Below are 20,423 nucleotides of genomic sequence, written 5' to 3'. Positions count from 1 at the left end.
TAACTCAATTTGCCTCATTAATCTCATTTTTCTTTCCTCTAAAGACCCTTTCCTTTTCAAGTTGTCTTCCAATGGGTACATAATTCAAAATTGACAGAAATAATATTCCCTTCTGCAGCAGTCATCAACAGTCAAGGAAGGATGGAGCTTCATGGGTGCCTTTCCTAACCATGATAGGAGGTTGAAGTTCCCAATTTTATGCAAGTATCCATTACTGCTATGTGTTCATGGTTATAAAAGCTGTTGTATCTGAATTGCAATGTTTTAAGGCATTGCTCACTACCTTCTGCCTCTTACATTCTTCCTGTATTCTCTACCATGATATTACTTGGATCTTGCAGGTAGGCAGAAAGAGTGAGATATAGATGTCCTATTTAGAGTTGAGTACTCAACAGTCAGTTATTTTTAGCACTTTGAACAGATAGGAGTCTCTATATTGACCACAGCAATCTGCAAAAATGAGCTTCCTTGACCTTGGATGAAAGCCAAGCTAGTCTATGGTTATAAACATAAATATTTAGAAGGAAGTCTGTCAGCGTATCAATTTAGGGAAACAATAATTGTATGCCTCCTTCTCCGAACTATGAGGTTTTTGAACAGGTTTATAATACAATATGTGCAATCTTTGTCATGAAGTAGGCTTCCAACTCAATTGCAAAGTGATTGGCTGTGCCTTATATAGCTGTCCACTACTGGACAGCTTGTGTGGCAGGTCCGTTTTGCAATAATCATGTTCTATAGCTAAATAAGAACATTAGCAAATTTTCTCTTCTACCAGCCTGCACAAAACCTTCTGAAAATGTCAGCAAGGAGAGAGTTTACAACATTGTTAAAAAACATTTTTCTCTATGTCCAGTATGATGCCTCCAGAAGTAGCATCTTACTCTCCAGTTTTGGTAGGCAACAAAGAGTGACAGCACTAGTGAGTATTCTTTGGGAAGCTTTCACAGTCTCTTTGGCCACTAACTCATAGGGAGCCACCCTGCACCTGACATTGGGTTTCTATTTAAAAGCATATGGCTTCTGGGAATAACATTTTCCACTCCTGAAGAGCACCTTCAGTGCAAGCTCATAACTACTATTGTCATCATTATGTCAACTTCAAAAGAAAGTAAACTCAGATAACTCCAATGAATTCAATAGTAGCATCTGGAAGTGGTATAAATTTAGTTTCTCCAAATATATCATCTGCCAAACGATAGTATTAACTGTCACCTCATGTTAAATGCAGCAGGGGAACCATTATAATGCTGAATGCTTCAACAAAAAGAATAGAAAAACTTGATGCTGTAGAGACTGAAATTGTCATACTTGAAAATGATATATTCTTATGACAAGAGAATTTGGAATGATCATATTCCCAGATGTTGGTGGGCCTCTTGGCAGCTTACACTAAAGAATAACCATATATAGAACAGCTACAGTAGGAGCTGAGGGCATCTTCACTCACACGGGGCTATGTAAACTCAACTTTATCATTTGAGTCTTCTCATTGATGTGTCTTAACTATTTTTCATCATATGAATTTAGTATTCTTGGACTTTCTTATTAGAAACGGGAAAGTTGTCATTAACTTTAATTCTAGGGCCTTCTTGAAAACTAATTTACATAAGCATTGAAGTATTTGGCTATTTGATAAATAGCATTTTAAAATGTTAGTATCCTATGCTCTTTAAAATCTATGTTTCAGAATCTTCCCTTGTTACGTCTACCAAAACTAACTAGAAAAGATCTGTAATAATTCATTAAACTGTTTAGTTGGTAATCCATGTTAAATGAATATTAATGCTTTTATCTCTGATCTTTGGACAATAAGAGATTCCTAATGATAATTTAGTTTAAACACCAATTCTTCAAATTTAAGAGCACCCCACATTCTTTTACATCTAATAGCTTTTTAAAGTTGGAATATAAGACACACAGAAAAGTGCACAAGTTTTAAGGGCAATTTAACCCACACATATACACCAATCCAGAGTGGCTGCTGTCCAAATAGATAATGTTCTAGCATACTGCTTCAGTTCCCCCAAGCTCCTAACCAGTAACTTACACAAAGACAACCACTTACTGTTCCCCAGGAGAACAGGTCAGAAAAAAATGTGTGTGTGTGTGTGTGTGTGTTCATATGTATGTACATTCATCTATTGTAAATGAAATCACATATATATTAGTGTTTGACGTTTTCAGCTTCATAGCTCTAGGAGATTCACCCACATCATTTTATATATGATTTACCCTTTACATTACATCTTTTGTACTGCATTTTCTAACATTAACTCCAACACAATTATACCGTATTTTTTATAGAGCCTCCAGCCAATAGACATTTGAAGTGAAAGTTGACAACATGTTTGTGTCATTTTATACTCTCATTAGCAATGACCAGAATTTCTATAAGTCCACATCCAAAAGAATTCTTATGCCTTCTTGTTTCTATCCACATAGGTGTGGCAAGCATATAATTTCGATTTGGAGTTAGACTTACAAAAGACTGTTGACATCAATGTTTTTTGATATTCTTATGGGAACCTGCATCAATTCAAGAAATAGGGAAGGAAACAAATAGTATACAAAAGACATTGATAAAGATCAAGTAAAATAAACAATAATATAAAGTTAGGGACAAAAGAATAGCACCAAGTGAATGCTGTGATTCATTAATAACCCAATGATAACTGAACACAAGCAGCAGATAAATGTTTCTAACAAGGTGATTTGTGTACATGATAAATAGAAAGTATTAAGAAGCCATAGTAACAAATTAGGTTTTAAAATAATATACAGTTCTTTTACATCAGCCCTTGAGAGATCTAACAGCTGGATCCCCAAAGGAATTATTAGAATATTTTGTCAAAAAGTAACCTCATTAATATGCTTTCAAACTGTGTGTCTTAAGAAGGCAGAATTTCAAACTTATCACCTTTAAGTGATCTGGTATCTTATAAAATACAAATTAGCTATTCATATACCTTACTAAGTATATGAATAGGGATTTAATGATAATTCCATTCTTAGTCAATGGTACAGAGATAATATTACTCATAAGCATTCCATTAGCTACCATGTAATTATTAATAATAGACGTCAAGAAAGGATTGAGCCTTTGGAAAACTTGTAAGAAAGCGTCTGCCAGTATAGTCATTATTTTTCTGAAAGATTGTTTTCCATAGCTTTTAACTGCCAAATAGCACTGATTTTGCGTAAGAGAGTTCCAACTTAAAAAAAAAGTTTTCTTAATAGTTCTCATAATTTGGCACCTGATGATAATAATTAAAATTACAGTTTTTTGTTTTTATTTTTTAAGATGTATTTATTTATTTTATGTATGGAAGTTGCTCCCTTCAGACACACCAGAAGAGGGCATAGGATGCCATTACAGGTGGTTGTCAGCCACCTTGTGGATGCTGGGAATTGAACTCAGGACCTCTGGAAGAGCAGCCAGTGCTCTTAACTACTTGCTGAGCCATCTCTCCAGCTCCCCATTTTTTTCTTTAAATTGGTACAAATTTGAAGCAAATCAACATTTTATTTAAATGAGAGATAACTCAGCTGCCCCTTCTATAAACCATATCTAAAACACGCAAAAGTTTCTTGATAAGGGCCAATAAAGTTGTGTAAAGTCATACATGTTTTCAAGATTTACAAATAGGTGGCTAGGAGTCAACTTCTCAATGGGTCTTTTCTAAGTATCATTCCTAAAGCTTGTTATTACTGACGCCTGAGAAGTAAGCCACTTTCATTATTCATAAGAGACAATCCTTACTAGCCTATGTGGGAAAAAATGGGGCCACAGTGGGCTGAGGAGGAGTCCTGGAGACTCCATGCGGTGGGTCCCACATACAGGAGAAAATCTATGGTTCCAGAGGCTGGAGAAACTTTGCCTTACAGAAACTTTGCAATTTTATGAAGTCCCATTTGTCAATTCTTGATCTTAAAGCATATGCCATTGGTGTTCTGTCCAGGAACTTTTCCCCTGTGCCCAAGTATTCGAGGTTCTTCTCCATCTTCTCTTCTATTAGTTTCAGTGTATCTGGTTTTATGTGGAGGACCTTTATCCACTTAGACTTGAGCTTTGTACAAGGAGATAAGAATGGATCAATTTTCATTCTTCTACGTGTTGTCCTCCAGTTGAACCAGCCCCATTTGTTGAAAATGCTGTCCTTTTTCCACTGGACAGTTTTAGCTCCTTTGTCAAAGATCAAGTGGCCATAGGTGTGTGGGTTCATTTCTGGGTCTTCAGTTCTATTCCATTGTTCTTCCTGCCTGTCTCTGTACCAATACCGTCCAGTTTTTATCACTATTGCTCTGTAGTACAGCTTGAGGTCAGGCATGGTGATTCCTCCTGAAGTTCTTTTATTGTTGAGAATAGTTTTCGCTATCCTGGGTTTTTTGTTATTCCAAATTAATTTGAGAATTTTCTTTTCTAACTCTGTGAAGAATTGAGTTGGAATTTTAATGGGAATTGCATTGAATCTGTAGATTGCTTTTGGCAAGATGACCATTTTTATTATATTAATCCTGCCAATCCATAAGCATGGAAGATCTTTCCATCTTCTGAGATCTTCTATTTCTTTCTTCAGAGACTTGAAGTTCTTGTCATACAGGTCTTTCACTTACTTGGTTAGATTCACACCAAGGTATTTTATATTATTTTCAACTATTGTGAAGGGTGTCATTTCCCTAATTTCTTTTTCAGTCTGTTTATCTTTCATGTAGAGGAAGGCTACTGATTTGTTTGAGTTGATTTTATAACCAGCCACTTTGCTGAAGTTGTTTATCAGGTTTAGGAGTTCTCTGTTGGAAGTTTTGGGGTCACTTAAGTATACTATCATATCATCTGCAAATAGTGAGATTTTGACTTCTTCCTTTCCTATTTGTATCCCTTTGACTTCTTTTTGTTGTCTAATTGCTCTGGCTAGGACTTCCAGTACTATATTGAATAGGTAGGGGGAGAGTGGGCAGCCTTGTCTAGTCCCTGATCTTAGTGGGATTGCTTCAAGTTTCTCTCCATTTAGCTTGATGTTGGCTACTGGTTTGCTGTAAATTGCTTTTACTATGTTTAGGTATGGGCCTTGAATTCCTGATCTTTCCAAGACTTTTATCATGAAGGGATTTTGAATTTTTTCAAATGCTTTCTCAGCATCTAGTGAGATATGATCATGTGGTTTTTTTCTTTGAGTTTCTTTATATAGTGGATTACATTGATGGATTTCTGAATATTGAACAATTCCTGCATTCTTGGGATAAAACCTACTTGATCATGATAGATGATTGTTTTGATGTGTTCTTGGATTCGGTTTGCTAGAATTTTATTGAGTATTTTTGCATTGATGTTCATAAGGGAGATTGGTCTGAAGTTCTCTTTCTTTGTTGGGTCTTTGTGAGGTTTGGGTATGAGTGTAATTGTAGCTTCATAGAACGAATTGGGTAGTGTTCCTTCTGTTTCTATTTTGTGGAATAGTTTGAAGAGAATTGGCATTAGGGTCTTCCTTGAAGGTCTGATAGAATTCTGCACTAAAACCATCTGGTCCTGGGGTTTTTTTGGTGGGAAGAATTTTAATGACTGCTGCTATTTCCTTAGGAGTTATGGGACTATTTAGATGGTTTATCTGCTCCTGATTTAACTTTGGTACCTAGTATCTGTCTAGGAAGTTGTCCATTTCATCCAGGTTTTCCAGTTTTGTTGAGTATAGGCCTTTGTAGTAGGATCTGATGATTTTTTTGAATCTTGTCAGTTTCTGTTGTTATGTCTCCCTTTTCAGTTCTGATTTTATTAATTTGGATACTGTCTTTGTGCCCTCTGGTTAATCTGGCTAATGGTTTATTTATCTTGTTGATTTTCTCAAAGAACCAGCTCCTGGTTTTGTTGATATTTTGTATTGTTCTTTCTGTTTCTATTTGATTGATTTCAGCCCTGAGTTTGATTATTTCCTACCTTCTACTTTTCTTGGGTGTATTTGCTTCTTTTTGTTCTAGAGCTTTTAGTTGTGCTGTCACGTTGTTAGTGTGTGTTCTCTCCAGTTTCTTTTTGTAGGTACTTAGAGCTATGTGTTTTCCTCTTAGCACTGCCTTCATGGAGTCCCACATGTTTTGGTATGATGTGGCCTCATTTTCATTAAATTCTAAAAATTCTTTAATTTCTTTCTTTATTTCTTCCTTGGCCAAGTCATCAGTGAGTAGAGAGTTGTTCAGTTTCCATGTACATGTGGGCTTTCCATTGGTTTGTCATTATTAAAGACCAGCCTTAGTCCGTGGTGATCTGATAAGATGCAAGGGATTATTTCAATCCTTTTGTATCTGTAGAGGCCTGTTTTGTGACCAATTTTACAGTCTATTTTGGAGAAGGTACCATGAGGTGTTGAGTAAAAGGTATATTCTTTTGTTTTAGGATGAAATATTCTATAGATGTCTGTTAAGTCCATTTGGTTCATAACTTCTGTTAATTTCAAAGTGTCTCGGTTTAGTTTCTGTTTCCACGATCTGTCCATTGCTGAGAATGGGGTGTTCAAATCCCCCACTTTTTATTGTGTGAGGTGTAATGTGTGTTTTGAGCTTTAGTAAAGTTTCTTTTATGTATGTAGGTGCCCTTGCATTTGGAACATAGATGTTCAGAATTGAGAGTTCACCTTGGTAGATTTTTCCTTTGATGAGTATGAAGTGTCCTTCCTTATCTTTTTTGATTACTTTTGGATGAAAGTTGATTTTATTTGATATTAGAATGGCTACTCCAGCTTGTTTCTTGGGTCCATTTGCTTGGAAAATTGTTTTCTATCCTTTTATTCTGAGGTAGTGTCTGTCTTTGTCACTGAGGTGTGTTTCCTTTATGCAGCAAAATTCTGGGTCCTGTTTGTGTATCCAGTCTGATAGTTTGCGTCTTTTTAATGGGGAATTGAGTCCATTGATGTTAAGAGATATTAAGGAAAACTGTTTGTGGCTTCCTGTTATTTTTGTTATTAAAGGAAAATAATGTTTGTATAGTTATCTTCTTTTGGGATTGTTGGAAGATTACTTCCTTGCTTTTTCTATGCTGTAGTTTCCCTCCTTGCATTGGCTTTTTCCATCAATTATCCTTTGAAGTGCTGGGTTTGTGGGAAGATATTGTGCAAATTTGGTTTTGTCATGGAATATTTTGGTTTCACCATCTATAGTGATTGAGAGTTTTGCTGGGTATAGTAGTCTGGGCTGGCATTTTTGGTCTCTTACGGTCTGTATGTTGTCAGTTCAGGCTTTTCTGGCTTTTATAGTCTCTGGTGAGAAGTCTGGTGTAATTCTTATAGGTCTGCCTTTATATTTGTTACTTGACATTTTTCCGTTACTGCTTTTAGTATTTTTTCTTTGTTTTGTGCATTTGATGATTTGATTATTATGTGACGGGAGGTATTTCTTTTCTGGTCTAGTCTATTTGGTGTTCTGTAAGCTTCTTGTATGTTAATGGGCATTTTGTTCTTTAGGTTAGGGAAATTTTCCTCAATAATTTTGTTGAAGATATTTACTGGCCCTTTCAGTTGGGAATCTTCACTCTCATCTATACCTATTATCCTTAGGTTTGGTCTTCTCATTGTGTCCTGGATTTCCTGGATGTTTTGGGTTAGGAGTTTTTTGCATTTTGCATTTTCTTTGACAGCTGTGTCAATGTTTTCCATGGTATCTTCTGCACATGAGATTCTCTCTTCTATCTCTTGTATTCGGTTGGTGATGCTTGCGTCTATGACTCCTGATTTTTTTCCTAGGTTTTCTATCTCCATGGTTGTGTCCCTTTGAGATTTCTTTATTGTTTCTATTTCCATTTTCAGATCCTGAATGTTTTTGTTTAATTCCTTAATTGTGGTTTTTTTTTTTTTGCAGTTCTTTAAGGGATTTCTGTGCTTCCTTTTTAAGGGTTTCTACCTGTTTACTTGTACTCTCCTGTATTTCTTTAAGGGAGTTACTTATGTCCTTCTTAAAATCCTCTATCATCATCATGAGAAGTGATTTAAATTCTGAATCCTGCTTTTCTGGTGTGATGGGGTGTCCAGGGTTTGCTATATTGGGAGAACTGGGTACTGATGATGCCAAGTAACTTTGGTTTCTGTTGCTTATGTTCTTGCACTTGCCTTTTGCCATCTCGTTGACTCTAGTGTTACCTGCCCTCACTGTGTAAGACTGGAGTCTGTATTTCCAGTTATTTTGCTTGTTGCAGAGCTCCTCAGAGTCCAGATGTCTCTGTTGTCTTATGATCCTAATCTCCTGGGTGGAAGAACTCCTGGGACTCAGGCCACCTCTGGGATCTGGAAATCCTTCTGCTCTGGGTGCAGTGGTTCCTCTAGGATGGCTCAGGATTCAGTATCTCCACAGGAGCAGACCAGCTATGTGTCTGCCTCAGCCAAAAGGACCAGGCAGGGGCGGAAGGGAAGTGGAATTCCGGAGGGGCAGGCTTTGGGTGGCTGGTGGGTCCTGAGCGTCCCTGGCTCCCAGATGTAACTCTGGGGCCTGGGGAGTGAGATGGGGTTCTTACCCACTGCTCTGAGTGCAGTTGCTCCTCTAGGATGGCTCAGGATTCAGTATCTCCACAGGAGCAGACCAAAAGGCAAGATATATTTTAATCAGAGTAGTATCACGTTCCTGTCTCCATTTCCTCTCTCCAATAGCTTCCATGGCCCTTCAAGCATATAGCCTCTTTTTCTTCAATTATTATTGTCACATATGAACAAGTGTGCACATGTGTGTGTAAATATATAAATAATACATGCTGGAACCAGTGTGTGTATGTGTGTATGTGAGTGTGTGTGTGTGTGTGTGTGTGTGTGTTATCAAGGCTGACCAAAATGGGTAAAATTTTAGTCTGCCTTTTTGGAAGATATAATTGATATTTAGGTCCTCAATATTCCCCATAAACATGATATTTTGAATTTTACAGACAACAATGCTAAATATGTAGCGTGGTTTTTAATCCTTCCTATGCTTTATCAATACTTTATAGAGTAAAATATAGTTCCACTGAGAGGATACAATAAAATTTTAAACTTCCCCTCATGTGGAGCTCATCTGGCTCCTAGAACATCCCCCGTAAGTGTTGGTTAAATCAGTAAATTCTAACAGAATACCTGATGTGTCCTGGGTGGAAAGCATCAATATTTAAGAGACACAAAGATAATCAAACTCCAAATATTATAGTATTGGCCTAGGGATGAGAAAATAAATTTGATAAAAGTAATTTTAACTGAACATATTTTGACTGGAGGAAAAAACTAAAATATTTTTTATTCCTAGATGCTGGCATAGCCCTTGGCATGTGGCAAATGCTAAGATCCATTTTGTGGCTGCATGGATTTATCCATTCGTCTGAAGTTATACTCACCTGTTTCCATTTACATTAATTGTTTGTTTGGTTAGGGATATGGTATTGCAAGCAATTTAGAGCAGCCAACTTTGAATACTTGTGAACTTCCATCCTCAAGGATCTGCAACTAGGTCAATTGAAAAGCAGAGGAAACAGATTCTTCTGCTGCAGTCAGTATATGGCCAAAGATAGAAGTAATAAACATGACCAGTAATAAGCATGGGTCAGAGAAAACAAAGAGAATATGAGGTTATGGAAAAACACCTCATAAAGAGGGTGATTGAGGGGTATGTAGGAGGAGATGGCTTATTTGAGTTAGAGAAAGCAGGGGTAAACTGAAGAGTAATGAGATATTTGGTTAGAAAATTTATGGAGTCTGGACCATGCTAATGAAGGGCTTAGGTACCAGACTCTAGAATTTAATTGAGATGACACGGGAGGGAGAAAGTGATTCTAGGAGATGACTTGGGGAAAGAGGCTCTCGAGAAAGACAGTCCTGGCAAATATGCATGATGAAACAGCTGGCTCAGCAGCTGGAGATGTAGCTGATAACTGAGGGGACAATGCTCTTGGGAGGGTGCTGTGAGCTGAAAGAAATACAAAGGCAAAAAGTGTCACAACAGTAACCACCCATGTAGGGATGGGTATGCAGGGCGTGAGTAAGTTGATAGCATCAGTTAGAGACTAAGGGATATTTGGCTGGGTTTTGTTGTTTGTTTTTTTTTTGTTTTGTTTTGTTTTGTTGGTGATAGTAGTTGATTGTTTTTTTAAGGGTCTTTTTTAAAAATTCAAAAACAAGGAGATTTGTTTACATCCATTCTAGCAAAATACTTTAAAAAAATATGATCAACTTCTTTGAAAATTACAGACACATACTTCAACTACAATCATCTTATTTTTGGAGGACAGTGTAAATTAGGCAGAAATAGGCAAGCTCATATTGGAAGATTAACTATTAAATGCTCAGTCAAAACTCCATTTAGGGCTCTCACTCCTGTTCAATTTCTGTTTCAAGTTAGTCTTCTACCATCTTGCCAACTTCCTGACATCCCTACTCTCTCTGTCTACCTGATCAGCCACCATATCAATCACCGGACTGGCCTGAGAGGTCCTACTTCTCTGTCTAGGACTACAATCTGTGTTTCAACTATAATATTTTTCAATTTCAGGTAATATAGCTGTGCCTGAGAGTTTCCAGTCTGAATCATGCCAGTTGGCCTGTAATCTTTCTGACTCGGTTGTGGGAACATCAAAATAAACACCCACATTTCATTTTAGAAGGCAGTCTGTTTATTTGAGAGACACCATCATTCCTCAGCTTTCAGCTAAGTTCTAGCTAAACACAGCTGGCATCCTGGATTTCTTGTGGGCTTTCTAGAGTCATGGTCACAAACCCTTTATCAGAGGCAATCAACTACTGTGGTTTGTAGCTCAATGGAGCAGAAATGTGAGCTAATGCTGCTAGCCATGAATCAACTGGCCCTTTCTCTTCTACCCATCCTTGAGTTGATGATGAGGAAAACAATCAGCAGCAGCATAAGAAACAGAAGCCAGAGACCTGGAGGCATGCATGCCTTTAGATTTAAGTAAATCCACTGTAGAAGAAGCACCTCGATATTTAAAAGTAATTTCTGTTTTATGTTCCACATAACTAGTTGGCTTCTTTCTCTTGGTTTATAAAAGCACACACAAATTCCTGTCCATCCAGCTCTACCTGAACATCAGAGTGATGGATATGGTCGCTGGAGCCTTTCAAGGCCATTTTTTTTTTTTTTTGTGACTGAACAATGTTCTCATGCAAACAGTGAGCATTCTGCTTTATATGTGAAGTCATGGCCATATCTGTAACATTTTTTCCTTTTTAGTATCACAATATAATTGCCCTGTAGACTTGAAGAACATTTCTAATAACTGTTCATCTCTGAGAATGATAGCACTGACTAGTCAAATGTTCTATAGGTGACTACAGCTTCTTGAGTCATTTTTCGAACAAGGTTAACATGTTTAAATCTGGATTTCATGATTTGTTTGTTTGTTTTTGCAACTTTGTATGCCTATTGAGGGCAATTACAGAAAACAATAAGGTCTGCAGATTTTCTTCTGAATCTGTTCTGTAGGATTTATAAACAACATCTTCAACTTGCTCAGCAAAACCTAGCTCTAACATTTGGTTGGCTTCAACAAGCACAAGATGGCACAGCTTTGAAAGACCTAAACAGCTGGTTTGCTGATGGTCTTTGATATGTCTTGAAGTCCCAACCAGGATGTCAATATCATTCTGAATATGGTTAATTTGGCTTTGGTCTGATGTCCCACCATAAAACCATGCCTCCCTGAGTTTCCTAGTTACATCTATGAAATCTTAGTCATTTGGTTTCCAAGTTCCCTTGTTGGAGACAAAACAAGTACCCGCTTGTTAAGTAGGCAGCTTTTTAAGTCACTTCTTGAGTTCTTTGGAGCTTTTCATTCACAGGTATGACAAAAGAGAATATCTTTCCCATTCTTCTCTGGTCTTGAACAATTAAACCTTTTTCTTTATATGCAGAACCAAAAGTTTAAACTTGAATAGGAAAGACATATGCCACCCGACAGCTTTTCAGAAGATTTATAGTCTCCCCAGCAACAAGGAAACTAGAGAGGACTCCTTCCTTTTGTTCACATGCTAGAGTCTCCACCACTCACTCCATCACTTGGTTTATGAGTAGAATTTTCTAAGGATAACATTTGGTTTGACTTTTTTCATACTCATCAGCATCTCCATTTGATAAGCCTTTTCTTCTTATGAGATGGGGAGAATTCATCCGAGTCCTTCTTTGGTGTTTCCATATAGCTTTTCTTTGTTTTGGTTCAGCTGGGCTTGAGAGCATCCATGTCATCTATGACACTATTTTCTCTTGTTTCTGTTTTCTCATCTGACTCATAATGGTACCTTGATGTTCTTTCTTGCTGTGCATTTTCTTAGCTCCTTAAGATCCACTATTGTTTTTGTTTTGGTTTTTTGGTTTTTTTTTTTCTTGTTTCTTTTCTTTTTCTTTTTCTCCAGACTAAGGTTGAAGTAAATCGTTTAAAAATCTCTCTAAAGGGTCCTAGAGGGCATGGAGCATTTTGCATACTTAATTAGCTTAAGTTCCTTGATACTCAGCAAAGAGCCTGGCACAAAACAATTAGGCTCAATTAATACAAGTTCAGAGACTTAGTCTATTGGCATTACAGTGGGGAGCAGGCAGCTTGCAGACAGATGTGGCTATGGAAAAGTACCTAAGGGTTGTACATGCTGATCATCAGACAGAAGGAAGGAAAATAGAGAAAGTGGAGCTCGTAAAGGAGGGGAGAGGGAGGAGAAAAGGGAGAACATGATCAGGTATTGGGGAGAAGAGCAGAGAAGCCCTGGGGGACTGCAGAAAGAATGGAAATATACAACCTTGGTGGTGCGAGGTGGGGGACCCTCTAGAATGTACCAGAGACATGGGAGGTGAGAGACTCGCAGGACTCAAAGGGAGGGACCTTAGATGAAATTCCCAACAATGGGGAGAGAAAACTTTAAGAGTCCACCTCCAGTAGAAAGATAGGGCACCGAGTGTAGGAATGGAGTTGCCATCCTAGAGTCAAAAACTCTGACCCAGAATTGTTCCTGTCAAAAGAGCTGCAGGGACAAAATGGAGAAAAGACTGAGGGAAAGGTGGTCCAGTAACTGGCCCAAGTTGGGATCCATCTCAAGGGAAGGCTCCAAGACCTGACACTATCCCTGATGCTATGGTGTGCTTACAGACAGGAGCCTAGCATGGCTGCCTTCTGAGAGCCCCAACAAGCAGCTGACTGAGACAGAGGCAGATACCTACACCAAACCAATGCACTGAAGTCAAGGTCCATTATGGTTGAATTACGGAAAGGCTAATAGAAGCTGAAGAGGAAGGCAACATCATAGGAAGAGCAGCAGTCTCAACTAACCTGGACCTCTGAGATCTCTCAGACACTGAGTCACCAACCAGACAGCATACACTTGCTGGTACGAGGCCCCCAACACATATACAACAGAGGACTGCCTGGTCTAGCTTCAGTGAAAGAAGACATGCCTAACCCTTGAGAGACTTGAGGCCCCAGGAAGTGTGGAGGCCTGGTGGGGAGTGGGAGTGGGGGTTGGGGGGAGAGCAGGAAACATTCTTTTGGAGATGGGGGAGGAGGAATGAGATGAGGAATTGTGCAAGGGCAGACCAGGAGTGGGTAATGAATAGACTGTAAAAAAAAAATAAAAGTAATAAAAAGTAAAATTAAATTAAAAATAATAATAATAAGTTAAGACTGGTTTATATTGCAGATATTAGAGACCACAAGACAATATGGTCTCTTGAACTGAAGATCAAAACTTAACAAATATTTGCAATTGTAGTGAATTAATTGGCATAAATGTGATAGCTGAAACAGCAAGGGTAAGTAGGTAAGTATAAAATGTATGTAGAAAAGGGAGAGAGGGCAGAATATGAAAGTGAGGCTTAGTTGGCTCTTGGGGTATTGATCGAATGAGGAGAGGAGATAGAAGAACGTGCTGCTGAGAAAATAGGAGTATAGTGTGCTCAGAAGGAAAACCTCAAGGAAGCACACCAACCAGGTTATTTTTATAAGTTCTTCTCAATGGCTTGTTAGAATGGGCTGTGTGTTTCCTGTTATAGCTGACTAAAATGAACAATGAATATAATATCTATAACTCAATTACTATAAATATTTCAAGGTGAAAATGTGACCTAAATTCAGTCTTTTAAAGTGTGCATATCCAAGTTCTATGAGTAAGGGAAGAGAAAACTTTGGGATAAGATCAAGCTGTGGAATACACAAACTCATATACGAGGTATGTACTTGCATGCGTGTGGCATGGGATTGGCACAGTTTCCAGGGAGATTAAAGGCGGGCATAATCAGCTCATACCCTGATTTAATCAGCCTTCTATTTGATTGCAGGTACTAGATTCTTTTTGTACTGTTGTGTTTTACATAAATACAAGGTAATTTAACTCCTAATCTTGGGGCTGGAGTGATGGCTTGGTGATTAGGGGCCTTTGCTGCTCTTCCATAGAAGGAGAGTTCAGACCTTAGCACCTACATCAGGCATCTCACAAACCTCTTGTAACTCCATCATCAGAGGATCTAATACCTTCGTCTGACCTGTAAGCACCTGCACACACATGCATATGCATACATACAGATACATACATCTATATAAATTAAAAAAAAACTTTAAATACTCTTAATCTCATGTATCAGAAATATCTGTGGCTGTGAAACATTCTCCATGTGGACCTAGGAGGATTAAATAGGAACAAATGTAGACTCTTTCTAGTCTTTCTTCATTTGATCTTGTAGCTGTAATATTGACATTAGCATAGGATATATATATATATATATATATATATATATATATATATATATATATATATTTTCTTCTAGGAATGAAACTTATGGGACACCACATTGTTCAAGGAAATCAAATTGTCCAAAGGTAATTTTTGCATGAAAGAGCAGCCAGACAGAAAAAAATCAAAACAATTTATATAAGGTGCTCTGAAAAAAAAAATGCCGTCAATAAGAAAACATAGCAATTATTTTTAAACTCCCCAGTTTAACATTTTTAAATGTCAAATTCAGGTAGCAAATATTAAATATATATTTGAATAATACTTTCTTCAAAAACAACAACAACCAAAAACCAAACAACAACAACAAAAACAATCCCACTGATTACAGGATTGGGGGTACTGCTCTGTTGTCCAGGTATGAGGCTTATCTAACGCAGTCAGGGTTGAGTTCCAACCCCTGTAGCACAAAAACAAAGAGGCCACAACGCTTTGCTCAGGGAAAAGAGTATCTCACTAAGAATTAGAAAGCTTGGGATTGAGATCTCTTTTTGGCTTTAAAAGGAGAGTTAACCACAGATAACACTTGGACTCCTTGGGGTCTTACTTCTATGCTTTGACTATATTATTTCCTGACACATTAATATACAGACAATATCGTTCCAGCTTCCAAGTGAATACATTCTGTATCATTAACAAATAGGTATTAAGTGTCCAGAGTATGGCAGCACTGTGGGAGGTGGTACTGATGAGCTTGTGAAATGAAAGGATGTGATTCAAAACTATATTGACTAAAAAAAGAGTAAAATGTCAGTGCCAATTGGAACTGAGTTGGTTTTGTAACTAGTATCATAAACTAGTAAATGATGGACCATGGGGTGTTTTACCTTTTACGAAGTAGTCATTCAAGCTACGAATTTGTGTTAATGAGAAGCCTCGCACTTTTAAAAAATTTTTTCCAAAATTATTTGCAGCTCTCTTTGAGAAGATTAAAAGAAAACATTAACTTTAATATACCTAAAAATTCCAATATCAAAGAAATATTCATTTCTTTGAAAAGATATTGACCTAATAACTGTCATAGCCATTAACTCATTAAGGTAATGCTCGGTACCAACATCAAAGCAGTCTTTTTTTACTATTCAATATTTCATCAAGTATCCTAGTTCTGCATCTCAGACTTGTGGAGAAAAGTGAGGTCTCCACGTGACTTTCAGATTCCCTGCTTCACGAGTTTGTGGTACACCTAGCAGGAAAAACCCCCACTTAATGTAAAAGATCCTTGTATAGTGAAGAAAATAGCTTTTTAATGTAATTTGTTTTTTATTTAAAACCGGGTCACATTTGCATTCACTTTCAACAATTTGAAAAACCTTGACAGCAATGTATTCCTTTTTAAATGCTGTGATAAAATTCCTGCTGAGAAGTAACTTAAGAGAAAGGTCTTATTTTGGCTCACTTTGAATGTACACTGTCCTCTGTGGTGGTGAAAGCATGGTGGCCAAGCCACAAAGGGCTGGTAACATTGTGTCTGTAGTTAGAAAGCATAGAGAGATGAACGCTGGCACTAGTAAGAATAATTCTTCTTCTTCTTCTTCTTCTTCTTCTTCTTCTTCTTCTTCTTCTTCTTCTTCTTCTTCTTCTTCTTTTTCTCCTTCTCTCCTCCTCTTCCCCCCCTCCTCCTCCTCCTCCTTCTCTCCCTTCTCCTCTCCCTCTTCTCCTCTTCCTCCTTCTTCTTCTCTCTGTTTATTTCTTTGTTTCCTTCTCTTTCTTTCTTTCTTTCTTTCTTTCTTTTTTCTTTCATATGATTGAAATATATCTTTTCATATCATATGATATCTTTTTTCATATCATATGATATCTTTTTTCATATCATATGATATCTTTTTTCATATTATATATAGAAATATGATTCTAGTCCTGAGAATGGTACCACCCACATCCAGGTTATTTCCTCTCCCTAATATCCAGTTAGACCTCTCTGGAAATGTGCTTACAGACATACTCAGAGGTGTGTCTTCTGAGTTATTCTAAAATCCAGTCAAGCTACAATGAAGATTAACCATCACAAAGAGTAATTGTGATGCACATGAACAGGCATCACCAGTGTGTGCACACACATTTCTTTACTTCTAAAAAGAATGGGAAATGTACAGGAGCAGTCTTCTGCATAGTTGTCACAGAGATAGATGGACCACTTTCCTTAGATGGGTGCACAGATAGAGGAAAGGTGCTGCACTGGAAACATCATGCAGAAACAGCATATGTGATGCTCTGGTGAAGAGGAGCAGAAGAGGAATATAATAAGCTAGAGAGAAGGAGAGAGTTCATTGTATTGAGAATGTTTCAAAAACCTAGACATTTCAAGGTGTTAAAGGAGAGAGGATTCTAATCAGTCTAGCCACAAACTACACAACTGATTATCTTTCAAAATGCCCAACAATGACTGGGGTGTGTGTATATACTCACCCTCACAGACCACAGTGACAGTAGTTCTGCACATATTCCCTGACAATAAAGAAAAATGTGTTTCAAAGATGTGGCTAAACTACGCACTCTGTATATGGTAGTAATTATTACTAAAAATTTCTTAGCCTTTTCCGTAAAAAACTGGGGTGCTTCAGAAAGAAAAAAATATGTTGAAGAGTTAGCCATAAGATAGAGGGCTAATATCTAAAATATATATTAAAAAGCTAAAAAGCACCTGCCCATTAAGAAACAAAATAACCTACTTAAAAATGAGATGGAGAACTAACCAGAGTTCTCAAAAGATGAAACACAAGTGGCTGAGAAACTTTTAATAATGTTTGACATATTCAGTCATTCCAGAAATGTAAATCTTACACCCATCCGAATGTCTAAGATCAAGAAAACGAGTGACGGCTTATGATGGCCAGGATGGGTGGTCGGACAAACACTCATCTATGACCGTGGGAGAACACACTTCTACAGTCACTATGGAAATCAGTGTGGTAGTTCCTCAGGAAGATAAAATTTATCTACCTCAAAATCCAGCCATAACACTCTTCAGCATATAACAAAAGGATTCTCTTTTACCATAGAGACACTCGGTTAACTATGCCCATTGCTGCTCTATTCATAACAGCTGGAAATTGGGAATAGCCTAGATGTTTATCAACAGACAAATGTATAATGAAAATGTGGTACATTTGCACAATGGAATATTACTCAGCTGTTAAAAAATGAAATCAAAACATTTGCAAGTTAACGGATGGAACTAAGAAAATCATCCTGAGTGAGGTATCCCAGAACCAGAAAGACAAAATGATATGCATTTGCTTAAATGTGGATGTAGCTTTTACACCTTTGATAGGCATGCAGGAATCCACAAAACTACAGCTTAGCTATAGAATAAGGAGCTATGTAGAAGAAAGAAACATCTAATTTGAGGAAATAGGATGCATAGAGAGACCGGAGGACAAACCTGGAATGAGAGGATTAAACAGAGAGGAGGAAGAGGAGGAAAGAGGAAGCAAGGGAGGAATAGAGGGAGGAACAGTTCACACTCAAGGTTATTTGAGAAGTCATTTGGAAACCTACTACAATTGAAGCGTCCTAACATATCTACATATGCAGAAAAAATATAAATGACATCACCAAATAACAGGGGAGACAAAGCCCCAACTAGACTCCATCTCAAAAATAAACCTCCAGTGAAAACCTCCAGTGGCAGGAATGAGTTACAACTAATTGAGTTGTTGGCCAGTGTGGACTCTTTGAAAATATACAAGCAACCAAAGCCATTATCAAGGCTATTGTTGCTCTCCACAAACTGATGGTAAGGTCCTTTTGCTCAAGACAACACCTACGTATCCCAATCAACAGGGAGAAATTGAGCCAGTACATAACTAGAGCTTTCACCCCTGCCGACTAGTGTTCATGATTCTCTGCACACTGCCAGAGGAGATTTCTAAGCATCAACACAGTTACAAAACCTTTAATATATAATGGTAACTGGTCTACCTAATAGACCAATGCAATAGTGGCACAAAAGTCATAGTAACAACCAAGCACTATCCGACTGGATTGAAGGCCCACTTCATGAGATAGAACCCATGCCTGACACAGCTTAGGTGGCTAATAACCTGAGACATGATAAGTTGTACACATAGGGGAAAACTAAATATTAATGTTGCACTGAAGGAACTCAGCAATAAAATGACTCCTAAGCATGTTCCGCTATACTCATAGTGTCTTTCCTAACTAATGTAGAAGGAAATTTCATGGGCTCTACTCCTAGACAAAGAACTGTAGGCAACCAAGAACTGGGAAGCAGAGAATTAGTCATCCCCAGGGATAAGCTCCTTAATTAGATATCTGTACCAATTGATCACCCCTGAAATTATATACATATAGTGGACGCATTGGGGCTGGGCACCCCACAATCAGTTTTTCTCTGTATTTTGGCCAGTTATGGTTTTCTGTGGTCTCTATCTTCTTCAAAGAGAAAATTCTTTTATGAGGGCTGAGAGTTGCTTTTGTCAGGCAGAGAGCTCATAATCTGAAATTAAAAAAAACACTTAAAAACATGAACATGATTGTAAAGAATTGTGAGCAAATTCCCAACATAATTCCTGTAATATTGATGACAACCTAACAAGATCTAGAATCACCCAGGAGAGAAATATCTGGGGATTCCTATCAGGAATTATCCAGATTAGGTTTTCCTCTGGCATGCCTGTGAGGATTTTCATGATTAGGTTCATAGAAATGAGAAGACCCATTCTAAATGTGACAAGCACCCTCCAGCAGTTTCTGCAGCCAAGGTATGAGAAGGTCTGAGTGGAAAGGTTTTGCTTTTGCCTGTTTGCCATCCTGTCTACTGATGAGTTCATCTATGCCGCTTCTGCTGTCCTTACTGACATGACAATCAGAATCCCATGGGCAGGTCTGCAAGAATATTTTCTGGAAGAAATTCTTTTCTTTACCATATTGTTGAGTTTTTTTTTATGATTTGAGCAGATGCTCACAAAATATTTCTTGATTGATTTTTGCAATTAAAAAATAAGTAGGAAAATGTATGGGTTACATGAGGCATGGTTCCTCTAAACACTAGGAGGAAATACATAATGCTCATCTCAGGTTTTCAGGTCAAACATGGTCTCAGGGTCCCATACCAGACTTTTGGCATCTGAATATTTGTAGGTTGTTTCTGTGATTATCATTATGTCACCCAGTTAAACACACACACACACACACAGAGAGAGAGAAAGATAACTAGGAATACCCTAAAGATGGTTTATGTACAGAAAAGCTAGAATAATCTCAATGACTGACAGTTATAATAAAAGCAGAACTTCTTTCACACTAATACACTGATGACGTTGCGTGGTGAGTCAACTGTGGATATAGACTAAATTATTTTTGTGTCAAGCTACATAATATTAGATCTTGATTTTAAGATTTTGAAACTAAAACTCCTTAATGGCATTAACACTTAACCTTGTCATTGACAATGACAGATTTCAAAGATTAGTTTCATTGCTATTGCTGGCTTGCAGGACTAGACACTGAGTGGTAAAATTTTTAACTGCATTCACCATAATCATGCTGTGTGTATGTAGATAGATGAAAAATAGATGATAGATCAATAGATAGATGATAGATAGATAGATAGATAGATAGATAGATAGATAGATAGATGATAGGTAGATGATAGATAAATTGATAGATGTTAGATAGATAGACAAGAAGATAGATAGATAGATAGATAGATAGATAGATAGATAGATAGATAGA

General features: G+C 37.5%; 1 pseudogene; it reads right to left on the bottom strand.

The window, feature by feature from the left end:
• The window catches only part of LOC114617072, a 111,268-nt pseudogene that overhangs the window by 14,690 nt on the left and 76,155 nt on the right, over positions 1-20,423 (bottom strand).

Source organism: Grammomys surdaster, unplaced genomic scaffold (assembly GCF_004785775.1).
Source record: "Grammomys surdaster isolate TR1022 unplaced genomic scaffold, NIH_TR_1.0 134, whole genome shotgun sequence".
Taxonomy (NCBI): Eukaryota; Metazoa; Chordata; class Mammalia; order Rodentia; family Muridae; genus Grammomys; species Grammomys surdaster.
The sequence above is the reverse complement of the archived record's forward strand: the minus strand, read 5'-3'. Positions and strand labels throughout refer to the sequence as shown.